At 36.7% G+C, this 16,867-nt stretch overlaps 1 pseudogene; it reads left to right on the plus strand.

Annotated features, from left to right (window-relative positions):
- The first annotated feature begins 1,683 nt into the window (after positions 1-1,683).
- On the plus strand, positions 1,684-2,311 carry LOC119800390 (annotated as a pseudogene).
- The last annotated feature ends 14,556 nt before the right edge of the window (positions 2,312-16,867 follow it).

The following is a 16,867-nucleotide window of genomic DNA, read 5'->3' on the forward strand; positions in this document are numbered from 1 at the left end:
TTTTTCATGCAATGTATTTTGATAATATCCTCCATGCCTCAACCCCTACCAGATCCTCTCTAGCTCCCAATCCACCCAGTTTCATTTATTCATGTTCTCTGTATTTATCTATCTACCATCTATCTATCATCTATCTATCTATCTATCTATCTATCTATCTATCTATTTATCTATCTATCTATCTATCTCAAAAAGACACAAGACAAATATCAAAACTAAATTAAGAATGAAAATTAATAGGACAAAAATACAAAAATTAATAAAATAAAGAACACAGAGAAACACGGGTTCTGTTTTGTGATTTCCTGATTCTTAAGATTAGATGTAAAGAACGAGAGGTAGGACTTAGAAAGCTCTTTAAAAAGAAACATCACTATAATGTTTTGTTTGTAATTTATTTGGCTAATCTGCCGTGTTTCTCAGGTCATTTGCTGGCCTCATTACTGATGACTGATAATTGCTTCCATCAGCATCATAGAGCTCACAAGATAACACCATAAAAATACATTTCACAAAAAAACAGCCTTCAGAAATACTAGTATGTTCCATTCTGATATGTATAAAGTAGAATAAAAATATAAAGCATGTATATAGCTACATAATCATAGCCTGAAACAAAGTTTCTTATTTAAATATATAGTTAAATAATATTCCTTAGAATTAAGTTTCACAAATAAAAACATAGTGCTATAATTATACAACCACTTGCTTTGGAGAAGGACATGTTCTATTTTTACTGTTTGGCAATCAGCACCAAATTGCATCTGTTTCATTGGATAAAGAAAGTTTTAAGGTTAGATCTCCATAAAAGAATGAGTCATAAGTGGATGGCTTATCTGTAAGACACAGAACATTTGCATAAAAACAACACTGGAAGCATGGTGCCTGGTTCCTTGCTCTCAGTTGTGACTCTCTCCTAGCAAGAAAAAGCTGGACCTCAGGATTCACTGCCAGAATGCAAGAGGGTGAAATCAAGATGATGGATATAAGGCAGCTGAGGAGAAAAACTGAGAGTTGAATACAAGTGTGCTCTCTAAATGGGAGAGCATTTTTACTTTTGCATTTTGAAGAAAATACTCTTCCTTTATATATCTAAGAGATAATTTATGAAACTAAACATCACAGTTTAAATATGTAGGTTATTTTTTCTTATATATTAAGTAAGGTATTAAAATTATAATTCAAATCCAACCTTTCTAAAACAAGTACGAAAAAAATATACTAACAGTTTTGGTGCATTTTACTTAAAAAAAAGAAACACTCAAGATATCTAAAGGTGATTGTTTTCTTGATGGCTTTGCTGCTCCAAAGTCAGATAAAATGGGATTTAAGTTTCCTGAAAGCATAGCTTCATTCAGTTTTAGCTCGAGCATAAATTCACAGGCAAAATTTTCAGACATCTTTTCAAGATGACATTACCTTTTTTTAAAATTAATATGACCCTAAATGATTGCTACGAAATAACAAGGTAGTAAACTGATAGACAGGATGGGACAAAGTGGACCTTTTCAGTTCAATTCTGCCCAGCGTCAGAGCCAAGTATAATTGGTGAGCCTGCTGGTGACAGTGAAATAACCTATGCCCCACTTTGACTTAGTTTCTAACCTAGACTTCCCATACTGCCATGAATGGATATTTAAATGTTTTAAGAGTGAAGGAGCTCTTTCCTGCCAGCACCGAGCGATGGGCATCTCTCGGGACAACTGGCACAAGCGCCGCAAGACCGGAGGTAAGAGAAAACCCTACCACAAGAAGCAGAAGTATGAGCTGGGACGGCCTGTGGCTAACACTAAGATTGGCTCTCGTCGCATCCATAAGGTCCGTGTGCGAGGAGGCAATAAGAAGTACCGCGCCCTAAGATTGGATGTGGGGAACTTTTTCTGGGGTTCTGATTGTTGTACTAGCAAAACAAGGATCATTGATGTTGTCTACAATGCATCCAATAACGAGCTGGTCCGCACCAAGACTCTGGTCAAGAACTGCATTGTGCTTATTGACAGCACACCATACCGACAGTGGTACGAGTCCCACTATGCACTGCCCCTGGGCCGCAAGAAGGGGGCCAAGCTGACTCCTGACGAGGAAGAAATATTAAACAGAAAAACGATCAAAGAAAATTCAGAAGAAATACGATGAAAGGGAAAAGAACGCCAAGATCAGCAGTCTTCTGGAGGAGCAATTCCAGCAGGGCAAGCTTCTGGCCTGTATCGCCTCAAGACCAGGCCAGTGAGGCAGAGCAGATGGTTATGTGCTAGAAGGCAAGGAGCTGGAGTTCTATCTGAGGAAGATCAAAGCCCAGAAAGGCAAATAAACCATCCTTCATAGCTAATGTAAAAAAAAAAAAAAAAAAAAAAAAAAAAAGAGTGAAGGAAGGGAATGGAGAAACAGAATCTTATGGAGGAGTAAAAGTGGGAAGCTGAAGGAAGAAAATGACCTGACACCTTCCAGAGGATGCGTATCTGTCACACTCTCCCTCCATGCTCAAAAGTATCAGGCAAATCACTTCTTTCTTCTTTATCCCCTTTTCTTTGTTTGCTTTCTCTGGAGCAGCATCAATGGTATTGACAGCACAGAAAGTTTCTTAAGACCTCTAAAGCTTTAAGAGAGAAGTGAGAGGAAGGATTGGGACTTCATGTTGAATCAGCAATAGAAGTATTATGTCACTATGGTAACATCACAGTAACTTTGTCATTATCATTACACTTTACAACATCTAATAAATTGATATTTTTGTAAACCATATAAATTGTTAAATTTGCAGTATTTGAGTCACATACTGTATTAAATGGCCTAAACCTGCAAATGTATAATGATGTTGTGATAAGAATTTCAATAATTAAAATAAAGGACAGAGAATGTTAAAGTCTCGATATGTTAATGTTTGGCAACAAGAATTAGCTGTAACCCTAAGATAAATATCTTGGCCTTTTTACATAATGGCTTTCCATTGTACTCAGCTAATTGCTTTAGAATGCATCTGTAGTTTTCACTATCAATAGTATTCCTGACTCGTTATGGGAATTCAATTTCGCTTATCTTGCACATAAATTATAGACAACTTGAAATCAGAAAGACACGTTGGACTTAAGTTATACCTTGTGAACTGCAGGAAATCAGGGATGACAGAACACTGAAGTGGAACTGTGGCACCAAAGAGTATTACATTTTCCAAAAGCCAGTGAAGCAGGTATAAGAGAATGCTGCCAAGCTGCCCTTCCAGATGTCTCCTATGGGATATGGGAGTAGGCTTTATTAAGGAGAAAAGTAAAGGCGCTATCACAAATTTAGTTTATGAAACTAACACCACACTCTTGGGTGGTCTTCGCTTACTTTGCTCTTACAAGACTCTTAGTATTTCCCCTGTTGGATGCTTCCTCAAGCTATTAGTGTTCATTTCATAAAACTAAGTCCCCATTGGTTTCTTCATGTCAGCCCTCATATCTGACCCATTACTAAAGTGTCATTTGAACTTCAAAACTTATTACATAATTTATATACCTAGACTATTTTCTGTTTTCTATCTGCACAATCACTCCCTCCCACAGTCCTGGTGCTCGTGATCCCATCAGAAACATTAGCTGATAATGAGTGTTTTGTGCTCAATCTTATCTACATCAAGAAAGACAAGGTCTTAACCAGAAAAAGCAAACTTTTCATTTTCAACACCAAATTTATTTATTTGTGTCAATTTTTCAAATTTGCTTATTTTATTTGTATGTGTGCTTGTCTCCATGTATGTATGTATACCATAAGCATACAGTGCCCACAGAGGCCAGATAGGGCCTTCTGGAGTTAAAGGTGATTGTGAGATATCATGTAGCGTCTGGGAATAGAACCCTGGTCCTATGGAAGAGCAACCAGTGCTCTTAACCACTGAACTGTTGGCAGAGGTTACTTGTTCATTCCTGAATGCCCAGACCCGAAATAATAACACAGAAACTATATTAATTACAACATTGCTTGGCCTATTAGCTCAGGCTTCTTATTAACTAACTCTTACATCTTGAATTAACCCATTTCTGTTATTTTGTATTTTACCATGAGTCTCATGGTTTACCGGTAAGGTTCCTGGGGCATCTGTGTCCTTTGGCAGCTCCATGGCTTCTCTATGACCCCACCTACTCTCTCTTTCTACATCTCTGTTCAGATTTTCCACCTGGCTTTACTCTGTTAAACCATTGGCTGAATGAAGCTTCCTTATTAACCAATGGCAATAAAACATATTCACAGCATACAGAAGGGAATCCCACATCACTGAACCATCTCTCTAACCTTCTGTGTTAAATTTAATTTATACATATTTAAATTTTCAGTCAGAACCCATACATTGACGGAAGTCTTCCAATACCTTTCTAATTGTAAGCTGAATGAAATGAAGGTGTTGACTTCAGTAGTCCAAAGGATCTCATCTCTACTTATTTCTCACTTTATCTCATTCCTCAATTTTAGACCATTCATTTAACTGTTCAATGCAGGCTGAAAGAATATAGTACAATATAGCTCAGCCCCTAATTATTAGAATTAATTTATGGAAAACAGACATGAAAAACAAATGAGCTAATGAATGAATATACCCAGCTTGTTTTCTGTCTTCTCTATTGTTCTCTATAATGCCAAAGGAGAAGATAGAGGAAGTACAACAAAGAAACACTGAAGTCACATTTTAATGCCCATGACTTAAATTGGGACTTGAACACAGTTCTCTCTGGAGGAATTTTAGAATCAGACTCATCCCATTTGTGTGTGTGTGTGTGTGTGTGTGTGTGTGTGTGTGTTCAAGATACCCACACAAATATTCCTTTTAAAGAAAACTTTCCTAAAATAAATGAATCATCACATAAACATGGATTGGGTTTCTCCAAGAACTCTTAGAGCAAATAAGAGTCTCTAAAACAGTTTAGTATAGCTGATGGCAAATGGTGCTGGGAAAGCTCACAGAATGTTATTGTGGCCACTGGAATGGGTTACAGATGACACAGTCTTGAGGGGCAAGTAGATAATCTACTCAATGAAGGCACTGTAAGAGAGGCAGCACTGTGATGGGGAGTTGCAGTTCCACTAAGGCTGGTCCCAGAAAAGAGAGAAAAGAAGTTGGACAGTGACAAAAGTTGAATGGAAACAACTTATAAGGGAAGGGTGATAGCATTTGGAGACATCTGAAGACAGAGACGTTGTCATATTTACAAAAACCTCAGTACTTACATCATCAGGAGTGCCCAACCCAGAGTCCTCAACAGTCAGCAAGAGCTATGAATATGACCTAACACAAAGTTCATCAGCTTACTTTAAACAACATGAGTTTTTAAAAGCATGTGTGTGTGCACATGTGTATGCGTTGTACGAGTAGATTGTACCCTTCCAAAGAATGAACTTTGTAGAAGGAAAGATATCAAAGTCAAAGGTTTGAAAATACCTGTGTGGATTATGGAAGTAGTCAGAAATCTGTATTTTGGTGAATACATCTTGCCTGAAGACCAGAGGCAAAGCTAAAGTCACTAGAGGTCAGGTCATGGTGAAACACACTTTTAATCCCATGATTTGGGAGATGGAGTCAGAGGGATCTCTGTGAGCTCAAGGCCACCTGGGCTACACAAGATCAATGCAGAAACAAATCCATGTGGTGATGGCTTACATCTTTAATCCCAGTACTAGGCAGTCATACGCTTTTAATATAAAATACTACAGGGAATATAAAATGGGAGGAGAGAAAGTCTTAGTCTGCTTAGTCTGAAGCCTTGGTAGAGGTAAAACTTCTCAGGTAGCTTGGCTGCTTTGCTTTTCTGGTTTTCAGGTTAACTTAATATCAAAATACAAATAATATACTACTATAGAAACAAGTTCAGCAAAATCTTGGGTGCTACAAGAAGGAGTCTGTGTTCGTTTCCTATATGAGTTCCAGCTATCTCAACCCTGCATAGATTCTTAGATCATTCAAGATCAGGCATAGTCAAGAAGGTATGGCTATGGATGACATAAAGATACTTAATCAAAAAGTGGTTTGTGAAGTATGTTTGCATAAGCTTATTCTTTTCATAATGATAACAAATGAATTAAAGTGGGGCAAGGGTGCAAGTAGAGAAATGAGTTGGGATGCTCTTGTGAAAGAGGAGGCAAACAATGAGGTTTGAAATAGTGAGTTTGCAAACAGCAGTTTCCAGCCCAGACTTCTCAGTTTAAAACAAAGCATTTAATGAATATAATTTGTATTAGGATCAGTTGTCCTCAGTCATGCCAGGAACACTGAGGACAGTGGATATGCTAAGCTAGCCTTAGCAACCAATTACACCTTACTCTCAGCATCTGAGAGATGGGAGAAGTGACCTCGGCAAGCTCCTTTTCAACTCAAAATCTACATGGACAAATGTAATTTCTCCATTTATAAGGTTGAGCTGTAATTTATTACTCTTTTTGTGGTCATGTTAGGGAAAGAAAATGAGCTCATTAATTTGGAATTAATCCCCTTATTGTGCTGTCTTATATCAGGAATGCCAGGCATTGATATGGACATTTTACAAATACTAATTAAACCAAGTTATCTTTATGGGAAAAACTCCTCCAAAGAAGAGTATAATTTAAAATACAAATCCTGAATTAACTTCTATTTTCTCTTCATCATAAACAATAATATAAAAAGTGTCTCTCATTATGCTTCAATATGTCAAATATTATAATAGCTGAAAATGACATGAATTAATAATTATGCATAGTGAGACATCTCAAACACCAATGTTTATACTTACAAACTACATTGAAGCATTTTCCAATAATTCTACTTAGCAATTCTAATTAAAGATAGGCTGAAGAATCCCATGTCTGAATTTCAGCTAGAAGCTTGGTATCGAGCATGGGTTTGTTATTTATGAAACAGACTCAGTCAAATAGTGCATTAAGGCTACCTTGTTCTATATATTTATTCCAATTAAATTCATTTTATTCTGCATATTAGGTAGAAGTATATGGTATGAAATTAAATACATTTGAACATACTTGACATCAAAAGAGTAATTACACATGGTTCTCATAGTATGTGGAAGTTGCTTAAATATTATTTGTATTTGTTGATTGTAAAAATATTTAATTTTTTTATAATTTCAGTTCCTAATTTACATGTTATAGAGTTTCAATATATTAAGCATACTATATAAAATCCCGAGCAAAAAGAAAATTTCACTTTAAAATTTACTAAATATTGATTCTCAGTATCAAATTGGAATACTAGAATCAAGTGATTGTTCCTTTTAAAGACTCACAATACAATATGATTTAGCTGGGTGGTGGTGGTGCATGCCTTTAATCCCAGCACTCGGAAGGCAGAGGCAGGCAGATCTCTGTGAGATCGAGGACAGCATCGTCTACAAGAGCTAGTTCCAGGAGAGGCACCAAAGCTACACAGAGAAACCCTGTCTCGAAAGACAGAAACAAACAAACAAACAAATGTAATTTATCAATTCATTTTTTCAAGACATCTGAAGAAAAGTAGGGTGAAGCCTACACCAAGGCTTCTTCTGACTTGGACCTTCAGTTTCATAGTCCAGTCCTAGAGCAGCCTGCTTACCTGGAACCCTAGTACACAGTCCATCCCTAGAGCATCCTGCTGACCTAGACTCTCAGCTGCACACCTATCCTAGAGCAGCCTGCTGACCTGAACCCCTCAGCTGCAGACCCATGCCTAGAGCAGCCTGCAGGAAATGCAGTGCTTCTGACACCAACAGGAAAACAAGAGACCACATGCTCCATAGGATCCAGCAAAGCTTGGGAAAATGTATACTAACGTGTTTGGAATATGGATGTTTTAGAATAGGCTAAAGTGCATTTATAAGAGGGAAAAAGTTGTTCTGAGACACTTCGAGACAGAGAGGGAGAGAAAGAGAGAGGAAGGGCTGGAGTGAGGAAGGGGTGTAAAGTAAGATAAAAATGGTACAGCATCAGGATTGTGAAACATTGCTCTTCGTCTTTCATATTTGTTCCCTGAAATAATATCCTAGGAAGGTTTATTGCACAATTGAAAAGAGTTAGATATTGGATTCACAGTGCCAAATTTGATGGCACTCAAGAATAGGTGTGGGGTGGGGGGAACGGTGTGTGTGCAGGAGCTTGAGCTCACACACACACATACACACGGACATGGACACACATAGGAGTATATCCAGAATCCCCTGACACATCTGGAAAATGTTTATTGTCAGAAAGAAAACAATCATATACTACTGTGGGCAAAAGTTAAACTTTAGAAAACAGAAAGAAATACGAAGTGTGCAATAGCACCATCAAAGAGCAATACAGTTAAATAGGAATTGGTGTTTCTCTAGAGGAGAGGTGTGGAAGCTTGTCTTAAAGTTTCTTTGCTCCAGTTACGGTTGATATATGGAAAGCATTTTTCATAATCAAGAAAAGGAAAACCATCATACAAGTGAATGAAAACATAATTAGAAAATTTTAGAAGAAAAAAATGAGAGCATAAAAAAAGTAGAGCATCCTCATTGAACCTTGAGGAAGATGAATTAAAACTTTGCATAATCAACTTGAAAAAATAGAATTTTGCTTCTTATAAAGTGTGGTTATGGAATGCTCTAAATCTGTGACGTGGGACATAAATTATACCAGAAATCTTACAGGAAAATCTGGAAGGTTTAGTTAAATCCACTATATGAAGACACTGATTTCTAATGTGTGGACTATAATTAATTCTAGTTTTCATGTTTGGAGCACGCGGACTCTACAGGATCTTCTCGGTGAACGTAAAGGAGTTGGTTAAAAGTGGTAAAGCAGGTCTTGTTGTCAATCACTTGTCACATGGAGATAAAAGTACAATGGAGCTGTAAATTTCTATGGATCAGTCAAAACTGATTGAGATATTCCTAGGGCAGTAACATGGGTAAGGCTTCAGATTCATATTGACTAAAACAGAAGGAGGAAGAGGTGTGTGCCTCAATGGCATTGAGTGTTTCTAAAATAACTCTTGTAATATATTTTGAGGCCAAAGCTAGATAGGACATGAATATCTATTGTAAAAACCTTTCAGTGATGTCTATTGAGAAGGGAGTGAAGGGGTCAGGACTTTAGCACAAAAGGAGGAAATTAAACCAAACAAATAGATCAGGTCATTCAGAGAGAAGTGGTTTGCTACAATGTCAAGGTACAGATTGACAGCTAAGTTAATTTTGCACCTCTGGTAAAATAAGAGTAGAAATTAAAAGCAAAGCCCTTCCCCTCAATGCTCCTTTTGATCCTTTCTCAGATAAGCATGGTAAATTTCCATTAATCTGCTGCATGTTTTCCCTTTGCTCTTTTCTACCATATATATCCCTGAGCTGTTTCACAGTAATTGCCGTATTGTAAAGTTATTCCACCAACCACTGCTACCTTAGACAAGTTGCTGACAATTCCCGTGTTTCAAGCCCCAGTTTGTTTCATATCATAATGGGGATATTAGAACTGAATATGGAATGAGAGGATGGCCATAGCACTATTTGTTAAGTTTAGGTTTAAATGGATATATGTAGGTGTCTGTTGACTTACCAATCTTGATACTATATGACATTGCAAATAAAGACTTCTGAATTGCCTGAAATTGTTCCATGTTTGGTTTTATTTCCACTGCTTTTTACTCAGTGTTTTGTCTTTTTCTCTAACACCTGACATTTCTTGCAACAGCCAAAACCTAATGGTTTAGTGATGTGAGCTGGGTGTAAGGGAAAGTTGTCACCTACGTGCTTGACACTCGCCGGTACCCAGGTTTCTGGCATTGTACCTATTGGAACTGGTGGAGATACTTTTCTTCCCTCAACTTGGGACCCTTTTCACCTTGCAACATAGGTCCTCAATCAACCCTCTTGGAATCTCCTGGAACAATTACTGTCCTCACCTTGAAAACTAAGCTTCTACATATGACTGATGTGATTTCAAAAATGCCACCCAAAATGGGGTACATTAGAATTTGAAGAAATATCAGAAGGAAAGTGACCACGCCGAGTGTCTCCTGCTTCACTCCCCTGCATCAGTCATTCAAAAAATTTCTGACCTTTATCAGATATAAACTATAAAGACCTGAATACAGAAGTTCTCTCCTTGTCCTGGAGAAAATCAATGTCCTTATCTCTGTGACACAAAGATGTGGAACAGACAGACCTGCTGGATTATTTCACTAATTATGTGTGTGTGTGTGCACGTGTGCATGTGTATATAGTAGTAGTAGTAGTATATGTACAAATATAGTATATAGTATATATGTATATATATCATACTCTATCATGTAATTATATTAATTAGGTCTACATGAAGGCTGGCTTTTCAACCCCAAAGCAGGGAGGAGTGGGGGAAATAAAAAAGGTCGGGTGGCTTTCTCTAGGTGCCTCATACGTGAATCTAGCAATGGATTACAGCACCCGGTCCTCTCAGATTTCTTTTCTATCACTCAACAGCTGAACATGAGTTTCAAAATTACCTCGAAAGGCCCTTCATCTGACATGAGAGAGCAGGGTGAGAAAACTTCTCATACTCCCCACAGCAACATGAGAGCAAGAGAAGCATCTGAGACATCTCTCTGAAGATAAACTCTTTGAACACTGCTTCCTCAGCTCTAGACCCTAGGTGCCTAAAGATGGAAGAGGAAATCCCAATGTTCTAGAACTGCTTCTCAAACATTGTCTTCTAAAATCCTTTTACTATAAATAAGAATTAAAATTTTAAATTTCTGTCTTACCCTGAGTGTGTGCAAAATGTATAGAAAGCTGATACCCAGCATGGGAAGACACTGCAAGCACCCTGAGGCGGACTGAAATGTGCAGATCATTAAAAGACTAAAACTTCAAACAAAATGTGCTGAAATTATCCCAATTTAATAGTAAATAGTAAAATTTCTAACAAATGAAAGCAAAAAATATATGTAAATATTTTTAAATGATAAGGCCCAAAGTAAGGTTCATCAAATTGAATGGTCTTTAATTAATACTAAATGCAGCTACCAAAAATTAAACTAATAAATGCCAATAACAAAACACAGCTAACAGAAAATAATGCATCTAGTTTTGAAGTGAAAATATACTTTGAAATTAAATGTGAGTCGAAGAATTAAGGTAATTATATCTCCAAGCATGAGACCAGAACTTGTACCCTAATATCCACATTAAACACAGACACAGCAGCCCACTCCTAAAACCCTGGTAGTGGAATGCTGTGCTCTCATGCTTGTCAGTTTTGCAGACTGGTGAACTCCTGGTTTAGTGAGAGACCCTGTCTCAAAAAATTTGGGGACAGCATTTGAAGCATATACTTCATGCCTCCATATGCACATATATGTTTGCACCCAACAGCATACACACACACACACACACACACACACACACTTAAATGGGTGAATGCCTAAGAAATATGTAAAAAGAGAGACACCAAAATCAGCAATCCCTCAGGTTCAGAAAAGAGCTCTGGTCAGTTTTAGGCCTATCTTTTCACAACCTAAAATTAAACAACAACAAAAAAGAACATTTAGGTTTTGTGAAATGTTTTAGAAATTAGAAAACAAATACTCTTACTCATTTAGTGTGTCATTATATTCTGATTCATATTAAAGACAAAAATTAAACATAATAAAATTGAGGGCTAATTCATGTATGCCCTTGAATTTAAAATAATTCCTAGATTAATCTTGCTTATACTGTCTAGCAGGAGTCTTATGGACGAGTGCAATGAAAAGTGCAGCAATAGGAGTGCGTGGTTTTGAACTCTTACGTTAGAGAATTCCCAGATATGTGAAACACAATCTTCAGTTTGTAAATTTCAATAAGTTATTGTAATTTACATGCTGTAGGGTATTTTTGTAGACTTTTATGAATGTACTGAACAACCTTTGAAGGTTCTTGGGAGATGGCTAATACCATCGATAAACAAGACTTTGCGGGACTGAAGAAGGATTTTGGGCTCAGAACAGCAAGGGAGTTTCTGATTTTATTCTTCTCTGTCCACCTCCTAAATAATACCAAAGGAGATAAGTGAAAGTAAAAATCAAAACATTAATAATAAATTAAGTGAAAACAGCAAAGGACAATATGTATGTGTGTTGAATGACTGGTTAGTTTTTTTTTTTTTTTTTTGAACACAATATGTACCCTAGAACAACATGTGTAGGAAAAACTAGAAAATGATACATCTAGAAAGGTAAAAGGGGAAAGCATTCTGGTATGGCAGATAAAGGAAATTAACAGAAAAAGACAATGATGATTAAAATAGACAAAAGGGAACAGAACATACTTTGGGGAAATTGTCTATTTCACTTAATTTGAATAAATATCAGAACATATGCATATTGGATAATCTTTAAGAAAAATTACAAAACTGATACAAGATGAACTATTTCAATAAATCTGTAGCAACAGAAGACATGGAAAAGATAAAAATCTATTCCCCAAATTTCTAGATGTATTCTACAAACATTCAAGGAATTTGGGAACTGTCCTGCCTTACTTAATGTGTCATAAAAGTTTATGTTATTTCATCAGGGCAATGGTGGCACACACCTTTAATCCCAACACTCTACTCAGGAGACAGATGCAGGCAGAATTTGTGAGTTTGAGGCCAGTCTGGTTTTCAGAGTAAGTTTCAGAATAGCCAAAGCTACTCAGAGAAACCTTGTTCAAAAAGAAAAATAAAGGTTTTATGGGATTCCTTTTGAATTCCAAAGAATCATGAAAATGGCAGCTGCAAAAAGTAACTATCTTAAAGTAGCTGCTGTGGTAGTAATAATAATAAAACAGAATCTTATAAATGTTTATAAAGAGACAAAAAATGTATCACCAGACAGAATTCAGAAATAAGAAAACAGATTATAGCTAACCAGGTTGCATTCAAAGTTAAAAATAAAGATTCCCTCAATTTAGTATACACATTAATAATAATTTCAAAAGATAACCAGAAAACATGTTATAAAATTACATTTTTATTCAAAATAAACCTCCTAGGAAGGTTCCATTAAAAAAAAAAACTTTCTGGGCTTTTGAAAAGTGTGCCTGCCAGAAAGTAACAGAAAAATATACATTATAAAACAGGGTAAATATTTTCATTAAAATAAAGAACCTAAGTTATTACCGCCACAATTATTCAGGATTACGCAAGAGATCTGTGAGAGTATTTGGATTTCAAACATGATATATGATTTGAATATTTTAAGAGGAAGCTAATAAGTCATATTCACCTCAAAAAAATTATAGAAATCAACTAAAAATTGGACAAAATCTGACCTGAAGATATGACATTGGTAGAAGACTTAAAAAGACAACATAGTGATTGAACAAAATTTAGGTGCACATAAAGATTAGATTGTGTGTGTGTGTGTGTGTGTGTGAGAGAGAGAGAGAGAGAGAGAGAGAGAGAGAGAGAGAGAGACTGTGGGTGGGTAGATAATAAAATGGGAAGCATTCTTTTTTGGATAGTCAAGGAACATCCAATAAACACTAACGTCTTGAGATAAAAAGACAGCATTTCTGGAAAGTGGATATGGAGCTGGTAGCAAAAGATTAGAGGAGGGCAGTTTGCAATCCAGCATCAGAAGGTGGGTAGGGTCATTCAGGACCACAGAAGGCAGGATACAAATTTGTATTTCTTAGAAAACATCCATATCTGAGGAGTAATTAGAAGACTAACATATTCAGCCTACACTTTCAGACTATTACTGGACTATTGGGCAAGTAGATTTTTATTCTGGATGCAGAGCAATTGCTAAGGATGCTCTTGTCATTTCTCAAATTAGAACTGTGGTGGCTCTGTTTGAGTGATAGCTGGAGACATACAGAGAAATCAATCATGTTGAAGTGCATGTGGCCAGAGCTGTTAGTGAGATAAGTCTGAAGTGCAAGAAAACCAGAGTCCTCAAGAGAGCTGGGCTAAATGGGTAGAGAACATCGTAGTTTCTAACTGGGATGAGGCTCAAAGAATCTGACATGATCATATTGAGAGGTGAAATTTCAAGATGTTTTGTTGAGACAGGGTCTCGCTCTGTATCCTTGCCTGGCCTGGGATTCACTCTCTATGACAGACTAGAATAGAACTCACATAGATTCACCTGACTTTACCTCCTAAGTACTAGGATTAAAAGCATGCACTATCATGTCTGGCCTTCAAGATTGCTTTTGAATGTAATAAATCATAATATCAATCAGAAATTCAAGAGGACCAGATCAGAGGATAAAACCATAGCCCATACTTGAAGAGCTGAGACCAAAGTATCACCCAAATGTAGAAATTTAAGGACAGCCTGAACTAGAATGTACGTAAAAGGTAATAAGGAAGTGTTGTGGAATATTATTTTAACTATTCAAAGATGTGATACATTTGTTTATACTATGGAAAATTACTTTAACTATGTATAGGTGTGTTACGTTTGTTTATGCTACTTTTGTTTAACATTGTTAGGATGTGTTACATTTGTTTATATTGTTTTTGTTTAATTACGTAAAGATGTGTTGCATTTGTTTCACCTTGCCTGCATAAAGCACCTGATTGTTCTCTTAACTGAACAGCCAATAGCTAGGCAAAAGAGGGGAAAGCAGGGCTGGCAGGCAGAAAGAATAAGTAGGATGGGAAATTGAGGCTTTAGGAAGAAAGGGAGAGAAGAAGGAAGGGAGAATGGTGAGGGGTGGCACACGCAGGGCAAGAAGCCAGGCAACCGCCAGACAGACAGACAGGAGACACAGTGAAAGTAAGATATTTGGAAGGAAAGAAAGTTAAAAAGCCCCGAGGAAAAACACTGATAAAGAGAAACATGTTAATTTATAAAAGCTAATAGGACAATCCTAAAATAAGGCTTTTATAAGTAAGAACAAGTTTCTATGTCATGATTTGGGAACTAGTTAGTGGCCCAAAAGAAAGTCTGTTACTAGGAAGGAAAGGGTTGTGGGAGGGACACAGGGATGGAGGGAAGGAGGAGTGAGCAGAGTGTGTGGAGGTGGCAGGCAACGCCTTTATTCCTTGCACTCAGGATGTTGAGGTGGAAGAACGACAAGTTTGAGTCCACTATCCTCTGTGTACTGTACGAATAATTGACAAGGTCCGAGTTTCCTCTATCTAATTAATTCAGCTTCATTGTCTTCATATCTAAAGTAATCTGTTGCAGCATATCACCCTGAATTTTTATCAGGATAAACTAAAAGTTTACAGTGTGTTCATACAACCTGTAGCCTCTTCCCTCTAGGGAACGTGTGATCCATGGACTGGCATGAGGGTTTCTGCACCTTCAGTGCAAAAGCGAAGCCAAAGAAGTCTTTGTGTTTTCGTTGCTTTGATGGTAACTAGAGGGGGAGGGGTAAACAAAGTTACGTTGAATAAGAAAGGCATGTCTGATCACCCGTCACTAACCTAACGTCATTTCCCTAGAGTATGGCCCTATTCTAATTCTCCTATTTTTCTGCCTTCTTTCAACGAGAGGGTCCTTTGTCACTATAGTTAATGTAATTGTGTTTTTGTTTGTTTTCTTTTTTGATACAGGGTTTCTCTATGTTGCTTTGAAGCCTGTCCTGAAACTAGCACTTGTAGACCAGGCTGGCCTCAAACTCACAGAGATCGCATACCTCTGCCTCCCAAGGTCTGGGATTAAAGGCGTGTGCCACCACTGCCCAGTTGTACTTGTGTTCTTAAGGATGCAAGAGTAGAAAAGTAACCCATTCCGGAGATTTCTAGGATGAGAATAATAAAGTGAAATGTAATTGCTTAGGAAATAATTTACAAGAAGATTTATCACTTAAAGAACTATGGATATCTTGTGAGAGAGACTGAATATCATTTATTCTAATTTTAAAAAAACTTTAAGTAACAATGGAATGTTTCTAATGACAGGAGAGGAAAAATGCCTTCAAAATTACTAAGATGGCATACTCTCGTTTTAGAGCTTTGAAGTTGGTTCTGAATTTGAGAAAAAATAACTTTATGATAAAAATAACAGTAGAGTATGCATAAATCAATGGATAAACTTGTTTAGAAATGTCTTTTTATAGAGAAATAATGAAATAAAGACTATTCATGGTATTGAATATTGACAATGGCTAAACAATTCAAATCTGCTTGACCAATAAGAACAAGACACAAAAGATAAATAAAAAAACAGGACATAGGGCAGAGTCTCTTTTAAAAATTCTATTGGTGTGACCCTACTACCTATGTATACAAATAAACATATACTTATACACATTAATAGAGGAAAGAAAAGGAAGCACAAGTTTGTCAATAGAAGCTGTGTCGCAAAAGTAGGATTTTTCAGTTACATGTCCTCCATTATATGACTTTAAGTCTTCATAGAAATTTGAAAAACATGCTATACTGCATGAATGTATTTTCCTTTTTTAAAACTGAGTTAGTATTAATAAGTATCGCCCGATATTTTCTCTCTCAAAACAACCATGTGACTCCACAGTATAGAAAGGACTAAAAGAGAAATGCATTTTCTTTTCTATCTGTTTTTCTATATATATTCAGAAAATTCATGCATATGAAAAGTTTCCTCTTCTTCTTGTATCCAGCCAATGATTATTCTATTTGTCTGCTCACTTCTTCTTTTCTTCTTGTTTTGTCTTTAATCTGCCCCAATGTTTTTATTGATCCCCAACAGTACTCGTACCCATAGCACTAATTAACAGCATCTTCCCACAATATTGGGCACTGTTCAGTCTTCTTCCTTCTTGAAGATTTGGTAGAACCTAAGTGAGTTCATTATTCTTACTTTCCTGAGTCACTTGCCCTTAGTATCACTACTGACAGAATTTCAGGAAAGATCTTCTTGGCCTCCTTTATTCTGCTCTTTTTCTGATACTCACATCTTATACTTCCTTATACATAACATGGGACTCATAGAAATGGGTCATTGAGTCTCCTGTCTTCCAGCTTC

Source organism: Arvicola amphibius, chromosome 13 (genome assembly GCF_903992535.2).
Source record: "Arvicola amphibius chromosome 13, mArvAmp1.2, whole genome shotgun sequence".
Taxonomy (NCBI): Eukaryota; Metazoa; Chordata; class Mammalia; order Rodentia; family Cricetidae; genus Arvicola; species Arvicola amphibius.